Source organism: Ranitomeya imitator, chromosome 2, assembly GCF_032444005.1.
Source record: "Ranitomeya imitator isolate aRanImi1 chromosome 2, aRanImi1.pri, whole genome shotgun sequence".
NCBI classification, from domain to species: Eukaryota; Metazoa; Chordata; class Amphibia; order Anura; family Dendrobatidae; genus Ranitomeya; species Ranitomeya imitator.
The window spans coordinates 362,616,740-362,641,295 of record NC_091283.1 but is presented as its reverse complement, the minus strand read 5'-3'; positions in this window follow the sequence as shown (position 1 = coordinate 362,641,295).

Below are 24,556 nucleotides of genomic sequence, written 5' to 3'. Positions count from 1 at the left end.
GCTCTATTAGGACTGTCGGTTGCGCTCTATTAGGACTGTAGGTTGCGCTCTATTAGGACTGTCGGTTGCGCTCTATTAGGAGGACTGTCGGTTGCGCTCTATTAGGACTGTGGGTTGCGCTCTATTAGGACTGTCGGTTGTGCTCTATTAGGACTGTCTGTTGCGCTCTATTAGGAGGACTGTCGGTTGCGCTCTATTAGGACTGTTGGTTGCGCTCTATTAGGACTGTAGGTTGCGCTCTATTAGGAGGACTGTAGGTTGCGCTCTATTAGGACTGTCGGTTGCGCTCTATTATGAGGACTGTTGGTTGCGATCTATTAGGACTGTGGGTTGCGCTCTATTAGGACTGTCGGTTGCGCTCTTTTAGGACTGTCTGTTGCGCTCTATTAGGAGGACTGTAGGTTGCGCTCTATTAGGACTGTCGGTTGCGCTCTATTAGGACTGTCGGTTGTGCTCTATTAGGAGGACTGTTGGTTGCGCTCTATTAGGACTGTGGGTTGCGCTCTATTAGGACTGTCGGTTGTGCTCTATTAGGACTGTCTGTTGCGCTCTATTAGGAGGACTGTCGGTTGCGCTCTATTAGGACTGTCGGTTGCGCTCTATTAGGACTGTAGGTTGCGCTCTATTAGGAGGACTGTCGGTTGCGCTCTATTAGGAGGACTGTCGGTTGCGCTCTATTAGGACTGTGGGTTGCGCTCTATTAGGACTGTCGGTTGCGCTCTTTTAGGACTGTCTGTTACGCTCTATTAGGAGGACTGTCGGTTGCGCTCTATTAGGAGGACTGTCGGTTGCGCTCTATTAGGAGGACTGTCGGTTGCGCTCTATTAGGACTGTGGGTTGCGCTCTATTAGGACTGTCGGTTGCGCTCTTTTAGGACTGTCTGTTGCGCTCTATTAGGAGGACTGTAGGTTGCGCTCTATTAGGACTGTCGGTTGTGCTCTATTAGGAGGACTGTTGGTTGCGCTCTATTAGGACTGTCGGTTGCGCTCTATTAGGACTGTCGGTTGTGCTTTATTAGGAGGACTGTAGGTTGCGCTCTATTAGGAGGACTGTCAGTTGCGCTCTATTAGGAGGACTGTCGGTTGCGCTCTATTAGGACTGTAGGTTGGGCTCTATTAGGAGGACTGTCGGTTGCGCTCTATTAGGAGGACTGTCGGTTGCGCTCTATTAGGACTGTCGGTTGCGCTCTATTAGGACTGTCTGTTGCGCTCTATTAGGACTGTAGGTTGCGCTCTATTAGGACTGTAGGTTGGGCTCTATTAGGACTGTCGGTTGCGCTCTATTAGGACTGTAGGTTGCGCTCTATTAGGACTGTCGGTTGCGCTCTATTAGGACTGTCTGTTGCGCTCTATTAGGACTGTAGGTTGCGCTCTATTAGGACTGTCGGTTGGGCTCTATTAGGAGGACTGTCGGTTGCGCTCTATTAGGAGGACTGTCGGTTGCGCTCTATTAGGACTGTCGGTTGCGCTCTATTAGGACTGTAGGTTGCGCTCTATTAGGACTGTCGGTTGCGCTCTATTAGGACTGTCGGTTGCGCTCTATTAGGACTGTAGGTTGCGCTCTATTAGGACTGTCGGTTGCGCTCTATTAGGACTGTCGGTTGCGCTCTATTAGGACTGTCGGTTGCGCTCTATTAGGACTGTCGGTTGCGCTCTATTAGGACTGTCGGTTGCGCTCTATTAGGACTGTCGGTTGCGCTCTATTAGGACTGACGGTTGCGCTCTATTAGGACTGTCGGTTGCGCTCTATTAGGACTGTCGGTTGCGCTCTATTAGGAGGACTGTCGGTTGCGCTCTATTAGGACTGTCGGTTGCGCTCTATTAGGAGGACTGTCGGTTGCGCTCTATTAAGACTGTCGGTTGCGCTCTATTAGGACTGTAGGTTGCGCTCTATTAGGAGGACTGTCGGTTGCGCTCTATTAGGACTGTCGGTTGCGCTCTATTAGGACTGTCGGTTGCGCTCTATTAGGAGGACTGTCGGTTGCGCTCTATTAGGACTGTCGGTTGCGCTCTATTAGGACTGCCGGTTGCGCTCTATTAGGACTGTAGGTTGCGCTCTATTAGGAGGACTGTCGGTTGCGCTCTATTAGGAATGTCGGTTGCGCTCTATTAGGACTGTAGGTTGCGCTCTATTAGGACTGTAGGTTGCGCTCTATTAGGACTGTAGGTTGCGCTCTATTAGGACTGTAGGTTGCGCTCTATTAGGACTGTTGGTTGCGCTCTATTAGGACTGTAGGTTGCGCTCTATTAGGAGGACTGTCGGTTGCGCTCTATTAGGAGGACTGTCGGTTGCGCTCTATTAGGACTGTCGGTTGCGCTCTATTAGGACTGTCGGTTGCGCTCTATTAGGACTGTCGGTTGCGCTCTATTAGGACTGTAGGTTGCGCTCTATTAGGACTGTAGGTTGCGCTCTATTAGGACTGTCGGTTGCGCTCTATTAGGACTGTCGGTTGCGCTCTATTAGGACTGTCGGTTGCGCTCTATTAGGACTGTCGGTTGCGCTCTATTAGGAGGACTGTCGGTTGCGCTCTATTAGGACTGTCGGTTGCGCTCTATTAGGACTGCCGGTTGCGCTCTATTAGGACTGTAGGTTGCGCTCTATTAGGAGGACTGTCGGTTGCGCTCTATTAGGAATGTCGGTTGCGCTCTATTAGGACTGTAGGTTGCGCTCTATTAGGACTGTAGGTTGCGCTCTATTAGGACTGTAGGTTGCGCTCTATTAGGACTGTAGGTTGCGCTCTATTAGGACTGTTGGTTGCGCTCTATTAGGACTGTAGGTTGCGCTCTATTAGGAGGACTGTCGGTTGCGCTCTATTAGGAGGACTGTCGGTTGCGCTCTATTAGGACTGTCGGTTGCGCTCTATTAGGACTGTCGGTTGCGCTCTATTAGGACTGTCGGTTGCGCTCTATTAGGACTGTCGGTTGCGCTCTATTAGGAGGACTGTCGGTTGCGCTCTATTAGGACTGTCGGTTGCGCTCTATTAGGACTGTAGGTTGCGCTCTATTAGGACTGTCGGTTGCGCTCTATTAGGACTGTCGGTTGTGCTCTATTAGGAGGACTGTTGGTTGCGCTCTATTAGGACTGTCGGTTGCGCTCTATTAGGACTGTCGGTTGTGCTCTATTAGGAGGACTGTAGGTTGCGCTCTATTAGGAGGACTGTCAGTTGCGCTCTATTAGGAGGACTGTCGGTTGCGCTCTATTAGGAGGACTGTTGGTTGCGCTCTATTAGGAGGACTGTCGGTTGCGCTCTATTAGGACTGTCGGTTGCGCTCTATTAGGACTGTCAGTTGTGCTCTATTAGGACTGTCTGTTGCGCTCTATTAGGAGGACTGTCGGTTGCGCTCTATTAGGACTGTCGGTTGCGCTCTATTAGGACTGTAGGTTGCGCTCTATTAGGAGGACTGTCGGTTGCGCTCTATTAGGAGGACTGTCGGTTGCGCTCTATTAGGACTGTGGGTTGCGCTCTATTAGGACTGTCGGTTGCGCTCTTTTAGGACTGTCTGTTGCGCTCTATTAGGAGGACTGTCGGTTGCGCTCTATTAGGAGGACTGTCGGTTGCGCTCTATTAGGAGGACTGTCGGTTGCGCTCTATTAGGACTGTGGGTTGCGCTCTATTAGGACTGTCGGTTGCGCTCTTTTAGGACTGTCTGTTGCGCTCTATTAGGAGGACTGTAGGTTGCGCTCTATTAGGACTGTCGGTTGTGCTCTATTAGGAGGACTGTTGGTTGCGCTCTATTAGGACTGTCGGTTGCGCTCTATTAGGACTGTCGGTTGTGCTTTATTAGGAGGACTGTAGGTTGCGCTCTATTAGGAGGACTGTCAGTTGCGCTCTATTAGGAGGACTGTCGGTTGCGCTCTATTAGGACTGTAGGTTGGGCTCTATTAGGAGGCCTGTCGGTTGCGCTCTATTAGGAGGACTGTCGGTTGCGCTCTATTAGGACTGTCGGTTGCGCTCTATTAGGACTGTCTGTTGCGTTCTATTAGGACTGTAGGTTGCGCTCTATTAGGACTGTAGGTTGGGCTCTATTAGGACTGTCGGTTGCGCTCTATTAGGACTGTAGGTTGCGCTCTATTAGGACTGTCGGTTGCGCTCTATTAGGACTGTCTGTTGCGCTCTATTAGGACTGTAGGTTGCGCTCTATTAGGACTGTCGGTTGGGCTCTATTAGGAGGACTGTCGGTTGCGCTCTATTAGGAGGACTGTCGGTTGCGCTCTATTAGGACTGTCGGTTGCGCTCTATTAGGACTGTAGGTTGCGCTCTATTAGGACTGTCGGTTGCGCTCTATTAGGACTGTCGGTTGCGCTCTATTAGGACTGTAGGTTGCGCTCTATTAGGACTGTCGGTTGCGCTCTATTAGGACTGTCGGTTGCGCTCTATTAGGACTGTCGGTTGCGCTCTATTAGGACTGTCGGTTGCGCTCTATTAGGACTGTCGGTTGCGCTCTATTAGGACTGTCGGTTGCGCTCTATTAGGACTGTCGGTTGCGCTCTATTAGGAGGACTGTCGGTTGCGCTCTATTAGGACTGTCGGTTGCGCTCTATTAGGAGGACTGTTGGTTGCGCTCTATTAGGACTGTCGGTTGCGCTCTATTAGGACTGTAGGTTGCGCTCTATTAGGAGGACTGTCGGTTGCGCTCTATTAGGAGGACTGTCAGTTGCGCTCTATTAGGACTGTCGGTTGCGCTCTATTAGGAGGACTGTCGGTTGCGCTCTATTAGGAGGACTGTTGGTTGCGCTCTATTAGGACTGTCGGTTGCGCTCTATTAGGACTGTCGGTTGCGCTCTATTAGGACTGTCGGTTGCGCTCTATTAGGACTGTAGGTTGCGCTCTATTAGGAGGACTGTCGGTTGCGCTCTATTAGGAATGTCGGTTGCGCTCTATTAGGAGGACTGTCGGTTGCGCTCTATTAGGACTGTGGGTTGCGCTCTATTAGGACTGTCGGTTGCGCTCTATTAGGACTGTAGGTTGCGCTCTATTAGGACTGTCGGTTGCGCTCTATTAGGACTGTCGGTTGCGCTCTATTAGGACTGTCGGTTGCGCTCTATTAGGAGGACTGTCGGTTGCGCTCTATTAGGACTGTCGGTTGCGCTCTATTAGGAGGACTGTCGGTTGCGCTCTATTAGGACTGTGGGTTGCGCTCTATTAGGACTGTCGGTTGCGCTCTATTAGGACTGTAGGTTGCGCTCTATTAGGACTGTAGGTTGCGCTCTATTAGGACTGTAGGTTGCGCTCTATTAGGACTGTTGGTTGCGCTCTATTAGGACTGTAGGTTGCGCTCTATTAGGAGGACTGTCGGTTGCGCTCTATTAGGAAGACTGTCGGTTGCGCTCTATTAGGACTGTCGGTTGCGCTCTATTAGGACTGTCGGTTGCGCTCTATTAGGACTGTCGGTTGCGCTCTATTAGGACTGTCGGTTGCGCTCTATTAGGAGGACTGTCGGTTGCGCTCTATTAGGACTGTCGGTTGCGCTCTATTAGGACTGTAGGTTGCGCTCTATTAGGACTGTCGGTTGCGCTCTATTAGGACTGTCGGTTGTGCTCTATTAGGAGGACTGTTGGTTGCGCTCTATTAGGACTGTCGGTTGCGCTCTATTAGGACTGTCGGTTGTGCTCTATTAGGAGGACTGTAGGTTGCGCTCTATTAGGAGGACTGTCAGTTGCGCTCTATTAGGAGGACTGTCGGTTGCGCTCTATTAGGAGGACTGTTGGTTGCGCTCTATTAGGAGGACTGTCGGTTGCGCTCTATTAGGACTGTGGGTTGCGCTCTATTAGGACTGTCGGTTGTGCTCTATTAGGACTGTCTGTTGCGCTCTATTAGGAGGACTGTCGGTTGCGCTCTATTAGGACTGTCGGTTGCGCTCTATTAGGACTGTAGGTTGCGCTCTATTAGGAGGACTGTCGGTTGCGCTCTATTAGGAGGACTGTCGGTTGCGCTCTATTAGGACTGTGGGTTGCGCTCTATTAGGACTGTCGGTTGCGCTCTTTTAGGACTGTCTGTTGCGCTCTATTAGGAGGACTGTCGGTTGCGCTCTATTAGGAGGACTGTCGGTTGCGCTCTATTAGGAGGACTGTCGGTTGCGCTCTATTAGGACTGTGGGTTGCGCTCTATTAGGACTGTCGGTTGCGCTCTTTTAGGACTGTCTGTTGCGCTCTATTAGGAGGACTGTAGGTTGCGCTCTATTAGGACTGTCGGTTGTGCTCTATTAGGAGGACTGTTGGTTGCGCTCTATTAGGACTGTCGGTTGCGCTCTATTAGGACTGTCGGTTGTGCTTTATTAGGAGGACTGTAGGTTGCGCTCTATTAGGAGGACTGTCAGTTGCGCTCTATTAGGAGGACTGTCGGTTGCGCTCTATTAGGACTGTAGGTTGGGCTCTATTAGGAGGACTGTCGGTTGCGCTCTATTAGGAGGACTGTCGGTTGCGCTCTATTAGGACTGTCGGTTGCGCTCTATTAGGACTGTCTGTTGCGCTCTATTAGGACTGTAGGTTGCGCTCTATTAGGACTGTAGGTTGGGCTCTATTAGGACTGTCGGTTGCGCTCTATTAGGACTGTAGGTTGCGCTCTATTAGGACTGTCGGTTGCGCTCTATTAGGACTGTCTGTTGCGCTCTATTAGGACTGTAGGTTGCGCTCTATTAGGACTGTCGGTTGGGCTCTATTAGGAGGACTGTCGGTTGCGCTCTATTAGGAGGACTGTCGGTTGCGCTCTATTAGGACTGTCGGTTGCGCTCTATTAGGACTGTAGGTTGCGCTCTATTAGGACTGTCGGTTGCGCTCTATTAGGACTGTCGGTTGCGCTCTATTAGGACTGTAGGTTGCGCTCTATTAGGACTGTCGGTTGCGCTCTATTAGGACTGTCGGTTGCGCTCTATTAGGACTGTCGGTTGCGCTCTATTAGGACTGTCGGTTGCGCTCTATTAGGACTGTCGGATGCGCTCTATTAGGACTGTCGGTTGCGCTCTATTAGGACTGTCGGTTGCGCTCTATTAGGACTGTCGGTTGCGCTCTATTAGGAGGACTGTCGGTTGCGCTCTATTAGGAGGACTGTCGGTTGCGCTCTATTAGGACTGTCGGTTGCGCTCTTTTAGGACTGTCTGTTGCGCTCTATTAGGAGGACTGTCGGTTGCGCTCTATTAGGAGGACTGTCGGTTGCGCTCTATTAGGAGGACTGTCGGTTGCGCTCTATTAGGACTGTGGGTTGCGCTCTATTAGGACTGTCGGTTGCGCTCTTTTAGGACTGTCTGTTGCGCTCTATTAGGAGGACTGTAGGTTGCGCTCTATTAGGACTGTCGGTTGTGCTCTATTAGGAGGACTGTTGGTTGCGCTCTATTAGGACTGTCGGTTGCGCTCTATTAGGACTGTCGGTTGTGCTTTATTAGGAGGACTGTAGGTTGCGCTCTATTAGGAGGACTGTCAGTTGCGCTCTATTAGGAGGACTGTCGGTTGCGCTCTATTAGGACTGTAGGTTGGGCTCTATTAGGAGGACTGTCGGTTGCGCTCTATTAGGAGGACTGTCGGTTGCGCTCTATTAGGACTGTCGGTTGCGCTCTATTAGGACTGTCTGTTGCGCTCTATTAGGACTGTAGGTTGCGCTCTATTAGGACTGTAGGTTGGGCTCTATTAGGACTGTCGGTTGCGCTCTATTAGGACTGTAGGTTGCGCTCTATTAGGACTGTCGGTTGCGCTCTATTAGGACTGTCTGTTGCGCTCTATTAGGACTGTAGGTTGCGCTCTATTAGGACTGTCGGTTGGGCTCTATTAGGAGGACTGTCGGTTGCGCTCTATTAGGAGGACTGTCGGTTGCGCTCTATTAGGACTGTCGGTTGCGCTCTATTAGGACTGTAGGTTGCGCTCTATTAGGACTGTCGGTTGCGCTCTATTAGGACTGTCGGTTGCGCTCTATTAGGACTGTAGGTTGCGCTCTATTAGGACTGTCGGTTGCGCTCTATTAGGACTGTCGGTTGCGCTCTATTAGGACTGTCGGTTGCGCTCTATTAGGACTGTCGGTTGCGCTCTATTAGGACTGTCGGATGCGCTCTATTAGGACTGTCGGTTGCGCTCTATTAGGACTGTCGGTTGCGCTCTATTAGGACTGTCGGTTGCGCTCTATTAGGAGGACTGTCGGTTGCGCTCTATTAGGAGGACTGTCGGTTGCGCTCTATTAGGACTGTCGGTTGCGCTCTTTTAGGACTGTCTGTTGCGCTCTATTAGGAGGACTGTCGGTTGCGCTCTATTAGGAGGACTGTCGGTTGCGCTCTATTAGGAGGACTGTCGGTTGCGCTCTATTAGGACTGTGGGTTGCGCTCTATTAGGACTGTCGGTTGCGCTCTTTTAGGACTGTCTGTTGCGCTCTATTAGGAGGACTGTAGGTTGCGCTCTATTAGGACTGTCGGTTGTGCTCTATTAGGAGGACTGTTGGTTGCGCTCTATTAGGACTGTCGGTTGCGCTCTATTAGGACTGTCGGTTGTGCTTTATTAGGAGGACTGTAGGTTGCGCTCTATTAGGAGGACTGTCAGTTGCGCTCTATTAGGAGGACTGTCGGTTGCGCTCTATTAGGACTGTAGGTTGGGCTCTATTAGGAGGACTGTCGGTTGCGCTCTATTAGGAGGACTGTCGGTTGCGCTCTATTAGGACTGTCGGTTGCGCTCTATTAGGACTGTCTGTTGCGCTCTATTAGGACTGTAGGTTGCGCTCTATTAGGACTGTAGGTTGGGCTCTATTAGGACTGTCGGTTGCGCTCTATTAGGACTGTAGGTTGCGCTCTATTAGGACTGTCGGTTGCGCTCTATTAGGACTGTCTGTTGCGCTCTATTAGGACTGTAGGTTGCGCTCTATTAGGACTGTCGGTTGGGCTCTATTAGGAGGACTGTCGGTTGCGCTCTATTAGGAGGACTGTCGGTTGCGCTCTATTAGGACTGTAGGTTGCGCTCTATTAGGACTGTCGGTTGCGCTCTATTAGGACTGTCGGTTGCGCTCTATTAGGACTGTAGGTTGCGCTCTATTAGGACTGTCGGTTGCGCTCTATTAGGACTGTCGGTTGCGCTCTATTAGGACTGTCGGTTGCGCTCTATTAGGACTGTCGGTTGCGCTCTATTAGGACTGTCGGATGCGCTCTATTAGGACTGTCGGTTGCGCTCTATTAGGACTGTCGGTTGCGCTCTATTAGGACTGTCGGTTGCGCTCTATTAGGAGGACTGTCGGTTGCGCTCTATTAGGACTGTCGGTTGCGCTCTATTAGGAGGACTGTCGGTTGCGCTCTATTAGGACTGTCGGTTGCGCTCTATTAGGACTGTAGGTTGCGCTCTATTAGGAGGACTGTCGGTTGCGCTCTATTAGGACTGTCGGTTGCGCTCTATTAGGACTGTCGGTTGCGCTCTATTAGGACTGTAGGTTGCGCTCTATTAGGACTGTTGGTTGCGCTCTATTAGGACTGTAGGTTGCGCTCTATTAGGAGGACTGTCGGTCGCGCTCTATTAGGACTGTCGGTTGCGCTCTATTAGGACTGTCGGTTGCGCTCTATTAGGACTGTCGGTTGCGCTCTATTAGGAGGACTGTCGGTTGCGCTCTATTAGGAATGTCGGTTGCGCTCTATTAGGAGGACTGTCGGTTGCGCTCTATTAGGACTGTGGGTTGCGCTCTATTAGGACTGTCGGTTGCGCTCTATTAGGACTGTAGGTTGCGCTCTATTAGGACTGTCGGTTGCGCTCTATTAGGACTGTCGGTTGCGCTCTATTAGGACTGTAGGTTGCGCTCTATTAGGACTGTCGGTTGCGCTCTATTAGGACTGTCGGTTGCGCTCTATTAGGACTGTCGGTTGCGCTCTATTAGGACTGTCGGTTGCGCTCTATTAGGACTGTCGGATGCGCTCTATTAGGACTGTCGGTTGCGCTCTATTAGGACTGTCGGTTGCGCTCTATTAGGACTGTCGGTTGCGCTCTATTAGGAGGACTGTCGGTTGCGCTCTATTAGGACTGTCGGTTGCGCTCTATTAGGAGGACTGTCGGTTGCGCTCTATTAGGACTGTCGGTTGCGCTCTATTAGGACTGTAGGTTGCGCTCTATTAGGAGGACTGTCGGTTGCGCTCTATTAGGACTGTCGGTTGCGCTCTATTAGGACTGTCGGTTGCGCTCTATTAGGACTGTAGGTTGCGCTCTATTAGGACTGTTGGTTGCGCTCTATTAGGACTGTAGGTTGCGCTCTATTAGGAGGACTGTCGGTCGCGCTCTATTAGGACTGTCGGTTGCGCTCTATTAGGACTGTCGGTTGCGCTCTATTAGGACTGTCGGTTGCGCTCTATTAGGAGTACTGTCGGTTGCGCTCTATTAGGAATGTCGGTTGCGCTCTATTAGGAGGACTGTCGGTTGCGCTCTATTAGGACTGTGGGTTGCGCTCTATTAGGACTGTCGGTTGCGCTCTATTAGGACTGTAGGTTGCGCTCTATTAGGACTGTCGGTTGCGCTCTATTAGGACTGTCGGTTGCGCTCTATTAGGACTGTCGGTTGCGCTCTATTAGGACTGTCAGTTGCGCTCTATTAGGACTGTCGGTTGCGCTCTATTAGGACTGTCAGTTGCGCTCTATTAGGAGGACTGTAGGTTGCGCTCTATTAGGACTGTCGGTTGCGCTCTATTAGGACTGTCGGTTGCGCTCTATTAGGACTGTCGGTTGCGCTCTATTAGGACTGTCGGTTGCGCTCTATTAGGAGGACTGTCGGTTGCGCTCTATTAGGAGGACTGTCAGTTGCGCTCTATTAGGAGGACTGTAGGTTGCGCTCTATTAGGACTGTCGGTTGCGCTCTATTAGGACAGTCGGTTGCGCTCTATTAGGACTGTCGGTTGCGCTCTATTAGGACTGTCGGTTGCGCTCTATTAGGACTGTCGGTTGCGCTCTATTAGGACTGTCAGTTGCGCTCTATTAGGAGGACTGTAGGTTGCGCTCTATTAGGACTGTCGGTTGCGCTCTATTAGGACTGTCGGTTGCGCTCTATTAGGACTGTCGGTTGCGCTCTATTAGGACTGTAGGTTGCGCTCTATTAGGACTGTAGGTTGCGCTCTATTAGGAGGACTGTAGGTTGCGCTCTTAGGACTGTCGGTTGCGCTCTATTAGGAGGACTGTCGGTTGCGCTCTATTAGGACTGTCGGTTGCGCTCTATTAGGAGGACTGTCGGTCGCGCTCTATTAGGACTGTCGGTAGCGCTCTATTAGGACTGTCGGTTGCGCTCTATTAGGACTGTCGGTTGCGTTCTATTAGGAGGACTGTCGGTTGCGCTCTATTAGGACTGTCGGTAGCGCTCTATTAGGACTGTCGGTTGCGCTCTATTAGGAGGACTGTCGGTTGCGCTCTATTAGGACTTTAGGTTGCGCTCTATTAGGACTGTCGGTTGCGCTCTTTTAGGACTGTCGGTTGCGCTCTATTTGGAGGACTGTCGGTTGTGCTCTATTAGGAGGACTGTCGGTTGCGCTCTATTAGGAGGAGTGTCGGTTGCGCTCTATTAGGACTGTCGGTTGCGCTCTATTAGGAGGAGTGTCGGTTGCGCTCTATTAGGAGGACTGTCGGTTGTGCTCTATTAGGAGGACTGTCGGTTGTGCTCTATTAGGACTGCCGGTTGCGCTCTATTAGGAGGAGTGTCGGTTGCGCTCTATTAGGACTGTCGGTTGCGCTCTATTAGGACTGTCGGTTGCGCTCTATTAGGAGGACTGTCGGTCGCGCTCTATTAGGACTGTCGGTTGCGCTCTATTAGGAGGACTGTCGGTTGCGCTCTATTAGGACTGTCGGTTGCGCTCTATTAGGACTGTCGGTAGCGCACTATTAGGACTGTTGGTTGCGGTCTATTAGGAGGAGTGTCGGTTGAGCTCTATTAGGACTGTCGGTTGCGCTCTTTTAGGACTGCCGGTTGCGCTCTATTAGGAGGACTGTTGGTTGTGCTCTATTAGGAGGACTGTCGGTTGCGCTCTATTAGGAGGAGTGTCGGTTGCGCTCTATTAGGACTGTCGGTTGCGCTCTATTAGGAGGAGTGTCAGTTGCGCTCTATTAGGACTTTAGGTTGCGCTCTATTAGGACTGTCGGTTGCGCTCTTTTAGGACTTTAGGTTGCGCTCTATTAGGACTGTCGGTTGCGCTCTATTAGGAGGACTGTCGTTTGCGCTCTATTAGGAGGACTGTCGGTCGCGCTCTATTAGGACTGTCGGTTGCGCTCTATTAGGACTGTCGGTAGCGCTCTATTAGGACTGTCGGTTGCGCTCTATTAGGACTGTCGGTTGCGCTCTATTAGTAGGACTGTCGGCTGCGCTCTATTAGGACTGTCATTAGCGCTCTATTAGTACTGTCGGTTGCGCTCTATTAGGAGGACAGTCGGTTGCGCTCTATTAGGACTTTAGGTTGCGCTCTATTAGGACTGTCGGTTGCGCTCTTTTAGGACTGTCGGTTACGATCTGTTAGCAGGACTGTCGGTTGTGCTCTATTAGGACTGTCGATTGCGCTCTATTAGGAGGAGTGTCGGTTGCGCTCTATTAGGACTGTCGGTTGCGCTCTATTAGGAGGAGTGTCGGTTGCGCTCTATTAGGAGGACTGTCGGTTGTGCCCTATTAGGAGGACTGTCGGTTGTGCTCTATTAGGAGGACTGTCGGTTGCGCTCTATTAGGAGGAGTGTCGGTTGCGCTCTATTAGGACTGTCGGTTGCGCTCTATTAGGAGGAGTGTCGGTTGCGCTCTATTAGGACTGTCGGTTGCGCTCTATTAGGAGGACTGTCGGTTGCGCTCTATTAGACTGTGGAGACCTGGGTGTCGTAACCAGTGCCTTCCCCCCTCCCATCACTCCCGTAATGAAACACACACAGTCCTAGGTGGGTTGAACAGGCCGGTCACAGTTTATTAATTACATAAGCAGAGAAAGGCAATTACATATCGTAACGAGCGGCTCGCGCCGAGCTCCTGTCCGTGATCGACAGGGGAATTGGCCCAACGAGCGGTTACGACCTTTGCCCTCCTCCGCTTCTTCCGCTGTGACTTAATAAAGGCTACCAGGGTTAGTTATATCAACATACGTATGTAAATACATTTTTTTTTTTTTTTTATAAATATTACAACATAATTCACACATTTAATTACACATTTACATTATCCTGCGGGTTAGTTTCATCATTAGCCTTTAAAAGGGAGGGTGGGTGGGACAAAAGCTTCCAGGTGTCCGCCGAGAGTGAAAGAGAAAGTTCCCGGCTGGACACCAGGATTTAACCCCTGTAGGAGTGGCCGTAGGACCCCTCCCCTCTAGTGACTACTGGCCGGCTGGGGGTCTTCTAATTAGTGCATCACTAAGGGGGGAGTGATGCTAGGGGGGAACTGGCACGGACATCCTTTTCGTGCAGCTCTCTCTGTGTGCTCCCCAGTCAGAGACGCGCACCTTATTCAGTACCGCGTCTGCCAGACTGTGGAGACCTGGGTGTCGTAACCAGTGCCTTCCCCCCTCCCATCACTCCCGTAATGAAACACACACAGTCCTAGGTGGGTTGAACAGGTCGGTCACAGTTTATTAATTAAATAAGCAGAGAAAGGCAATTACATATCATAGTAACATAGTAACATAGTTAGTAAGGCCGAAAAAAGACATTTGTCCATCCAGTTCAGCCTATATTCCATCATAATAAATACCCAGATCTACGTCCTTCTACAGAACCTAATAATTGTATGATACAATATTGTTCTGCTCCAGGAAGACATCCAGGCCTCTCTTGAACCCCTCTACTGAGTTCGCCATCACCACCTCCTCAGGCAAGCAATTCCAGATTCTCACTGCCCTAACAGTAAAGAATCCTCTTCTATGTTGGTGGAAAAACCTTCTCTCCTCCAGACGCAAAGAATGCCCCCTTGTGCCCGTCACCTTCCTTGGTATAAACAGATCCTCAGCGAGATATTTGTATTGTCCCCTTATATACTTATACATGGTTATTAGATCGCCCCTCAGTCGTCTTTTTTCTAGACTAAATAATCCTAATTTCGCTAATCTATCTGGGTATTGTAGTTCTCCCATCCCCTTTATTAATTTTGTTGCCCTCCTTTGTACTCTCTAGTTCCATTATATCCTTCCTGAGCACCGGTGCCCAAAACTGGACACAGTACTCCATGTGCGGTCTAACTAGGGATTTGTACAGAGGCAGTATAATGCTCTCATCATGTGTATCCAGACCTCTTTTAATGCACCCCATGATCCTGTTTGCCTTGGCAGCTGCTGCCTGGCACTGGCTGCTCCAGGTAAGTTTATCATTAACTAGGATCCCCAAGTCCTTCTCCGTCAGATTTACCCAGTGGTTTCCCGTTCAGTGTGTAATGGTGATATTGATTCCCTCTTCCCATGTGTATAACCTTACATTTATCATTGTTAAACCTCATCTGCCACCTTTCAGCCCAAGTTTCCAACTTATCCAGATCCATCTGTAGCAGAATACTATCTTCTCTTGTATTAACTGCTTTACATAGTTTTGTATCATCTGCAAATATCGATATTTTACTGTGTAAACCTTCTACCAGATCATTAATGAATATGTTGAAGAGAACAGGTCCCAATACTGACCCCTGTGGTACCCCACTGGTCACAGCGACCCAGTTAGAGACTATACCATTTATAACCACCCTCTGCTTTCTATCACTAAGCCAGTTACTAACCCATTTACACACATTTTCCCCCAGACCAAGCATTCTCATTTTGTGTACCAACCTCTTGTGCGGCACGGTATCAAACGCTTTGGAAAAATCGAGATATACCACGTCCAATGACTCACCGTGGTCCAGTCTATAGCTTACCTCTTCATAAAAACTGATTAGATTGGTTTGACAGGAGCGATTTCTCATAAACCCATGCTGATATGGAGTTAAACAGTTATTCTCATTGAGATAATCCAGAATAACATCCCTCAGAAACCCTTCAAATATTTTACCAACAATAGAGGTTAGACTTACTGGCCTATAATTTCCAGGTTCACTTTTAGAGCCCTTTTTGAATATTGGCACCACATTTGCTATGCGCCAGTCCTGCGGAACAGACCCTGTCGCTATAGAGTCCCTAAAAATAAGAAATAATGGTTTATCTATTACATTACTTAGTTCTCTTAGTACTCGTGGGTGTATGCCATCCGGACCCGGAGATTTATCTATTTTAATCTTATTTAGCCGGTTTCGCACCTCTTCTTGGGTTAGATTGGTGACCCTTAATATAGGGTTTTCATTGTTTCTTGGGATTTCACCTAGCATTTCATTTTCCACCGTGAATACCGTGGAGAAGAAGGTGTTTAATATGTTAGCTTTTTCCTCGTCATCTACAACCATTCTTTCCTCACTATTTTTTAAGGGGCCTACATTTTCAGTTTTTATTCTTTTACTATTGATATAGTTGAAGAACAGTTTGGGATTAGTTTTACTCTCCTTAGCAATGTGCTTCTCTGTTTCCTTTTTGGCAGCTTTAATTAGTTTTTTAGATAAAGTATTTTTCTCCCTATAGTTTTTTAGAGCTTCAATGGTGCCATCCTGCTTTAGTAGTGCAAATGCTTTCTTTTTACTGTTAATTGCCTGTCTTACTTCTTTGTTTAGCCACATTGGGTTTTTCCAATTTCTAGTCCTTTTATTCCCACAAGGTATAAACCGCTTACACTGCCTATTTAGGATGTTCTTAAACATTTCCCATTTATTATCTGTATTCTCATTTCTGAGGATATTGTCCCAGTCTACCAGATTAAGGGCATCTCTAAGCTGTTCAAACTTTGCCTTCCTAAAGTTCAATGTTTTTGTGACTCGTAACGAGCGGCTCGCGCCAAGCTCCTGTCCGTGATCGACAGGGGAATTGGCCCAACGAGCGGTTACGACCTTTGCCCTCCTCCGCTTCTTCCGCCACGGAGGATCCCGTGTATTACCTACGCGGGACTCCGACCCCACCCATCAATGTTAGGGCCTGTTCAACCCCATCCTGTAAACCCAACAAAAAAATATTGAGGCCAATGTCCGTTAGGTGAACTCCGTCTGGTCTTAATTGTGGCGTGTTATCCCCTTGTAGCGGGCGGTGAAGGATCACGATACCGCCTCTTCCTCTCACATATTTTCCCATCCGAGCATTGAATTTGCTCCTTGTCCGCTCTATGGCTTTTTTATCTCTTGCTCCTCACCAAACGGCCCGTGGTGTTATATCCGACCACACCAGTATTATGTTCCTGAATAGACAGCTGAACCTTTCCATATCCGTTGTCACCCATTTGTACAATTCGGCCACCTTTTGTTTGCCAAGGTCATTGCCACCCGCGTGTACCACCATTATCACCGGGTATTCCGCCATCCTTGCTATGCCAACCATCTCCTTGAACACCTGTTTCCACTGGAGGCCTCTGACACCCCTCCAGTTAACTTTTATGCCCGGGAGGTAAAGATTTGTTCCTCCTGGCCGCAGTTTGGCCCTCTTTTCGGCCCAGTAAACGTAGGAATCTCCTACAACCCAAACTTCAACCCCTGTAAGAGACAACACATGTTAATTAAGCAAGTCAGGTCTTATGTATCTGGCGAAGCATGCGGACTTCCGACAACCCATTCTCTGCACTTCGTCCTCTGACACACCTGCCCTAGCTTTTAGGGGGCCGCCCCCTATCCGGAACGAATGTGTCCCATACTCTTTTGGATTTGTGCCAGTTTTTTCCAAGCATAGCTTGAACATCGCCTGGAATTGGTACTTGGTCAGAGGGGACCCGTCTGTATGAGTGAAGAAAAATCTACCAGCGTGTCTTATCATGGCGTATATTCTAACCATTTTTAGCGGACAAGCTGGGCCATCTGTGGAGTTAACCAGTACCCATATGCCCCTACCGGTGGGATCGCATTTGGATTTTCTAACCCTGATGCGCAGGGCGTCGCTGCATATAACTATGTCCTCATTAATTAGGCCTCCTTCCGACGCGTTTTTTGACCACGGTAGCAATTCGCTGATACGCAGTGCTCCGAAAAAGACGGTCGCAAAAGCTGCTGATATGAGGGCCGCCTCATATTGTGATGAGCAGACTGACGGGGATATCGCAATCCGGTCCTGCAATAGTCTCAGTGTAATGGGGCGGCGACATTCTTGGCTTGGCTGAAGCCTTTTCCAACCTTTTATGGCCTGTCTTATGCAGAAGGACTTAGTTACATCTACCCATCCCAATAATTGAAAGAAAAATGCTAGCCCCGATAACTTCCGTTGTGCCGAGGTGCCCGACGCCCCACCTTCCCTCAACCGTAGTAGAAAATCAGTTGTCACCGCGCTTCGTGCTTGATCGCATTTATCGACTGGCCTACCCCGAATTAGTGAGCACCACTCCTCCCAAGCCTTACCATACACCTGCCAGGTAGCTGGCGAAACGGAGGCCCGGATTAAGGGCATCAATGATTGGCCACTGTATCCCACAGGGACAGTGGACAGAATACCCCGGGGTTGCGCGTTGGGCTGCTGGATTCTGAAAGCCTGCCAATTGTAAAATAACAATGGGTTAATGGTATTATCGTCGACCTCCACCACCACGGTGGCTCTACACCAAATATTGTTATCAAGGCATATCAGCGCTAGCCGGCGCAAGAGAGCGAGTATGGGCAGGGATGAAGAAGACATGTGATTTAAACTCTTCGCTGTTTTCGCATTTTTGTTTGGAAACGAATGTTCATGTTCCTCAACTGATCGGCCCATATCTCCATCGCTGCTACTACCGCAAACAATTCCCATAGGGCTGGGTCTTGCCCCCACTTTGTTGCCGTCCATTTCTCTGGCCAACCAGATTTGCACCATTGGTTTTTATAGATTGCTGCAAAACCCTCTTTTTTGTTCCACCCTATTGTCAGCCCTAAATCCCCGCTTGCGATCTCACTAGCCATGACGCACGTGTGACCGTTGTACGATTGTAGGAACGTCTGCCATACTAGCAGATCTGCTTTTAGCAAACGAGTGAGTCTAATTCTATGGCCGGGCTGAGAAGCGCCTTTTGTAACCAGAGATAGTCTGCGCGAGAAAGCTCTGCCGACAGGCATTACACGGCAGGCAAACGTCAGAAGACCCAATAACGCCTGTATTTGCTGTAGGGTTACCTTGTTAACTTCGCGGAAGCCTTTCAACGTTTGCAGGGTTTTTTGTATTTTACCCTCTGGTAAGCGGAACACCATCATGTTGGTATCTATTTCAATGCCCAAGAAAGGCAATACATTACATGGTCCCTCCGTTTTCTCCGGTGACAAGGGCACGCCGAATTTGAGTGAGATAGATTTGAATTTTTCTAGTAGGTCATAGCAGAGTTTAGAATTTCTGGGGCCGACGAACAGGAAATCGTCGAGGTAGTAGATTAGGGATTTATTGCCCGTCTCGTACCGAACTACCCAATCTAGGAAGATGCTGAATAGCTCGAAATAGTGACATGAGATGGAACATCCCATTGGGAGGCACCTGTCGAAGTAATAGTATTGGTCCACTTTGCAGCCCAGAAGGTGGAAACATTCGGGGTGTAAGGGTAGTAAACGGAATGCCGATTCTATGTCGAATTTGGCTAGCAGGGCGCCAGGTCCGGCAGCCCGGACTAATTCTACCGCTTTATCGAACGACGCGTATGAGACGGAAGCTTCTTCTGGGGAAATTGCGTCGTTAACCGAATCGCCCTTTGGGTGAGATAAATGATGAATTCAGCAGTATTTACCGGGTTCCTTTTTTGGTATAATGCCTAACGGTGATATTTCCATGTTTTTGAAGGGGAGCGACTGAAAAGGGCTGGGTGTCCCCCCCGCAAGCGGAGCAATCATGTCTGAATTTGCATAACACGTGGAATCGACAGTTTCCCTCGTTGAATAGCCAGCAGGCCCCGGGTTTTCGCACGACCACTGAGTTCTGACCTGCGGCTGCGGAGTAATTAGTGGTCGTGGCCGAAAAGGGGGGCTGCTTTTGGGACAACATCAGACGCAACCACACGTCTGTCGCTTTCACCCCCCAGCCTAGATTGGGCTGTAGGGCCAGACGCCTGCGGAACTCCTCGTCGTACCGACGCCAGGCTGAACCGCCGTGCGACTTGTACGAACTATATATCATGTCCTGATATATAAACATTTCAGAGCAGCGTTCCGGATGCTTCTGGCCCATAATACAGCCCAATACTGAGAAGGCCTGGAGCCAATTATTCTTGGTTAAAGCAATTCTTGATCTCCCCCTATTGGTCCGCTGATAACAGCGACCATATATCAATATAATCGTTGCTCCATATCTTCTGTCTAGTTTCCTGATCGATATGAGCGCCTAGCGGGCTGATCCCGCAGAAGAAGGCATCCTTGTGTAGGTTAGCGGACTGTGGTCTTGTATTGTTCACCACTTTCCCACCAGAGTGTGATAATTGCAGGATTAACTCCTTTACCGCTGAGGTTAGCTCCATTTCTTGTAACATTTCCTTGCCACCCTTGGCACACTCACCGCTGTGTGACTCTGGACGAGTGTACTCCGATCCTGAAGGAACCCCCGCAAATGTTACGGGGTGATTTCACAGGACGGGGAAACTCTGACTCCCGCTACAGCGAGGGACTGGCCGATGTGCTGGCCGATGCACTGATTATCGTGCGTTGGAGCCCGATTACAACCACATAGTGGCGGATTAATGGCTCTGTCTTCAGCGACTGTGTGGTTGTTGTGGCTGGAAGCCGCGGGGGATTGTTCTCCCCGGCTGATAGCCCTAGAGGGTGCCCGCGAATGTACAGCACCATGGAATTAATGGGGGTTATATAAATAAATAAAACAAATAATAATAATAATAATATATGCCGGGGTACAGCCATCTATATATATACTGAGGTGCAGCTAACATCAGGGGTACAACGTATATATAGGTGAAGCGAATATCTTCCCAGTGGAACTGGCATGTTCCCCTCAGGGCCTCACCCCTCCCCCAGCATACAGCCTGTTGTAATAGGCATCACACTACTGGAAGTACAGGCCTCCCCCCTCCTTCCTTTGGGACACATGGTAATGGCGTCTCACTGTAATGGTGTTAAGATGGTTGTAGTATATACATGACTATATGCCATACCCTATACTGAGTTATCTGCTATATCAGCAATGAATAATGCAAAATATCTGTAGGTCCGACACCCGTACTATACAAAAGCATATACCTATATATCCATATACATATATACACATGCATATACACATATATATATATATCTACATATAATGTAATACCGATAAATCCGCCATGAATCCTCCAGCAATATGTATATACCATCATATATTATACCCAGTGTCTATGATATATAATAATAATGCATAAGGATATTAATAGAGTGTGATATTGATGTAACCCCTTTGCACCATGAAATTAATGGCAGTATATAAATAATATAATAGTATCAAAATACATTATCCAGGACCCATATACCGGATAGTCTGCCCTAGTAGTACTTGTGATACATCCGTTATATATATCAAACCCTTAATAGTCAATAATATCCAAGTTGTTTTGGGGAGGTTATATAAAACAGTATCCATACAAGCACCATGCCTGTAATGGGGTATATCCCTGGACTAAATTGCAGTATATACATCCTTGTCATGCATTATATTGAAGAATCCCATATACTCACCATGCACTCATCTGCAAAACGTCTACCTCATCGCCATACACCAACTTACTACAGTATCTATAAATACCCCCAGTCCCATATATAAACCCTATGGCAGTATGCATATATGTATGTATATCTATATACACATGTCTGCTATGAATAATCGGGCAGTAATCCATGGCATAACAGCCCTGCAGTACATAATAGAACAGCATTGTCTATATATATTACTATATATGTACCCGTGTCTGCAGCCATGCCACAGGTAAACTTGAGGCAGCTAACATATAGAAATCCCTGAGGGCAAAGACCTCCCAGGATATAATGATCCTATATATATATACAGGATCAGATACTGCAGCAGTACATGGTGTATAAGGTACATGTCCCCGCATCCCTCATAATGATGTCCCCAATATTATACTCCCTGCAGCAGCAGACATGCTTCCTGTTTTCATTGTTTGCTTGAAGGATTGTGTATGTGAAATGATGAGGGGAGTAGTTGTCTGAGGATTTCCAGTGTCTTTCCAAAAGCTTCCAGGTGTCCGCTGAGAATGAAAGAGAAAGTTCCCGGCTGGACACCAGGATTTAACCCCTGTAGGAGTGGCCGTAGGACCCCTCCCCTCTAGTGCCCACTGGCCGGCTGGGGGTCTTCCAATTAGTGCATCACTAAGGGGGAGTGATGCTAGGGGGGATCTGGCACTTACAACCTTTACGTGCAGCTCTCTGTGTGCTCCCCAGTCAGAGACGCGTTCCTTATTCAGTACCGCGTCTGCCAGGACTGTCGGTTGCGCTCTATTAGGAGGACTGTCGGTTGCGCTCTATTAGGACTGTCGGTTGCGCTCTATTAGGACTGTCGGTTGCGCTCTATTAGGACTGTAGGTTGCGCTCTATTAGGAGGACTGTCGGTTGCCCTCTATTAGGAATGTCGGTTGCGCTCTATTAGGAGGACTGTCGGTTGCGCTCTATTAGGACTGTGGGTTGCGCTCTATTAGGACTGTCGGTTGCGCTCTATTAGGACTGTAGGTTGCGCTCTATTAGGACTGTAGGTTGCGCTCTATTAGGACTGTAGGTTGCGCTCTATTAGGACTGTTGGTTGCGCTCTATTAGGACTGTAGGTTGCGCTCTATTAGGAGGACTGTCGGTTGCGCTCTATTAGGAGGACTGTCGGTTGCGCTCTATTAGGACTGTCGGTTGCGCTCTATTAGGACTGTCGGTTGCGCTCTATTAGGACTGTCGGTTGCGCTCTATTAGGACTGTCGGTTGCGCTCTATTAGGACTGTCGGTTGCGCTCTATTAGGAGGACTGTCGGTTGCGCTCTATTAGGACTGTCGGTTGCGCTCTATTAGGACTGTCGGTTGCGCTCTATTAGGACTGTCGGTTGCGCTCTATTAGGACTGTCTGTTGCGCTCTATTAGGAGGACTGTCGGTTGCGCTCTATTAGGAGGACTGTCGGTTGCGCTCTATTAGGACTGTCGGTTGCGCTCTATTAGGAGGACTGTCGGTTGCGCTCTATTAGGAGGACTGTCGGTTGCGCTCTATTAGGACTGTCGGTTGCGCTCTATTAGGACTGTCGGTTGCGCTCTATTAGGACTGTCGGTTGCGCTCTATTAGGACTGTAGGTTGCGCTCTATTAGGACTGTCGGTTGCGCTCTATTAGGACTGTCGGTTGCGCTCTATTAGGACTGTCGGTTGCGCTCTATTAGGACTGTCGGTTGCGCTCTATTAGGACTGTCGGTTGCGCTCTATTAGGACTGTCGGTTGCGCTCTATTAGGACTGGCGGTTGCGCTCTATTAGGACTGTCGGTTGCGCTCTATTAGGACTGTCGGTTGCGCTCTATTAGGACTGTAGGTTGCGCTCTATTAGGAGGACTGTCGGTTGCGCTCTATTAGGACTGTCGGTTGCGCTCTATTAGGACTGTAGGTTGCGCTCTATTAGGACTGTCGGTTGCGCTCTATTAGGACTGTCGGTTGCGCTCTATTAGGACTGTCGGTTGCGCTCTATTAGGACTGTCGGTTGCGCTCTATTAGGACTGTCGGTTGCGCTCTATTAGGACTGTCGGTTGCGCTCTATTAGGACTGTAGGTTGCGCTCTATTAGGAGGACTGTCGGTTGCGCTCTATTAGGACTGTCGGTTGCGCTCTATTAGGACTGTCGGTTGCGCTCTATTAGGACTGTCGGTTGCGCTCTATTTGGACTGTCGGTTGCGCTCTATTAGGACTGTCGGTTGCGCTCTATTAGGACTGTCGGTTGCGCTCTATTAGGACTGTCGGTTGCGCTCTATTAGGACTGTCGGTTGCGCTCTATTAGGACTGTCGGTTGCGCTCTATTAGGACTGTAGGTTGCGCTCTATTAGGAGGACTGTCGGTTGCGCTCTATTAGGACTGTCGGTTGCGCTCTATTAGGACTGTCGGTTGCGCTCTATTAGGACTGTCGGTTGCGCTCTATTAGGAGGACTGTCGGTTGCGCTCTATTAGGACTGTCGGTTGCGCTCTATTAGGACTGTCGGTTGCGCTCTATTAGGACTGTCGGTTGCGCTCTATTAGGACTGTCTGTTGCGCTCTATTAGGAGGACTGTCGGTTGCGCTCTATTAGGAGGACTGTCGGTTGCGCTCTATTAGGACTGTCGGTTGCGCTCTATTAGGAGGACTGTCGGTTGCGCTCTATTAGGAGGACTGTCGGTTGCGCTCTATTAGGACTGTCGGTTGCGCTCTATTAGGACTGTCGGTTGCGCTCTATTAGGACTGTCGGTTGCGCTCTATTAGGACTGTAGGTTGCGCTCTATTAGGACTGTCGGTTGCGCTCTATTAGGACTGTCGGTTGCGCTCTATTAGGACTGTCGGTTGCGCTCTATTTGGACTGTCGGTTGCGCTCTATTAGGACTGTCGGTTGCGCTCTATTAGGACTGTCGGTTGCGCTCTATTAGGACTGTCGGTTGCGCTCTATTAGGACTGTCGGTTGCGCTCTATTAGGACTGTCGGTTGCGCTCTATTAGGACTGTAGGTTGCGCTCTATTAGGAGGACTGTCGGTTGCGCTCTATTAGGACTGTCGGTTGCGCTCTATTAGGACTGTAGGTTGCGCTCTATTAGGACTGTCGGTTGCGCTCTATTAGGACTGTCGGTTGCGCTCTATTAGGACTGTCGGTTGCGCTCTATTAGGACTGTCGGTTGCGCTCTATTAGGACTGTCGGTTGCGCTCTATTAGGACTGTCGGTTGCGCTCTATTAGGAGGACTGTCGGTTGCGCTCTATTAGGACTGTCGGTTGCGCTCTATTAGGAGGACTGTCGGTTGCGCTCTATTAGGACTGTCGGTTGCGCTCTATTAGGACTGTAGGTTGCGCTCTATTAGGAGGACTGTCGGTTGCGCTCTATTAGGACTGTCGGTTGCGCTCTATTAGGACTGTCGGTTGCGCTCTATTAGGACTGTAGGTTGCGCTCTATTAGGACTGTTGGTTGCGCTCTATTAGGACTGTAGGTTGCGCTCTATTAGGAGGACTGTCGGTCGCGCTCTATTAGGACTGTCGGTTGCGCTCTATTAGGACTGTCGGTTGCGCTCTATTAGGACTGTCGGTTGCGCTCTATTAGGAGGACTGTCGGTTGCGCTCTATTAGGAATGTCGGTTGCGCTCTATTAGGAGGACTGTCGGTTGCGCTCTATTAGGACTGTGGGTTGCGCTCTATTAGGACTGTCGGTTGCGCTCTATTAGGACTGTAGGTTGCGCTCTATTAGGACTGTCGGTTGCGCTCTATTAGGACTGTCGGTTGCGCTCTATTAGGACTGTAGGTTGCGCTCTATTAGGACTGTCGGTTGCGCTCTATTAGGACTGTCGGTTGCGCTCTATTAGGACTGTCGGTTGCGCTCTATTAGGACTGTCGGTTGCGCTCTATTAGGACTGTCGGATGCGCTCTATTAGGACTGTCGGTTGCGCTCTATTAGGACTGTCGGTTGCGCTCTATTAGGACTGTCGGTT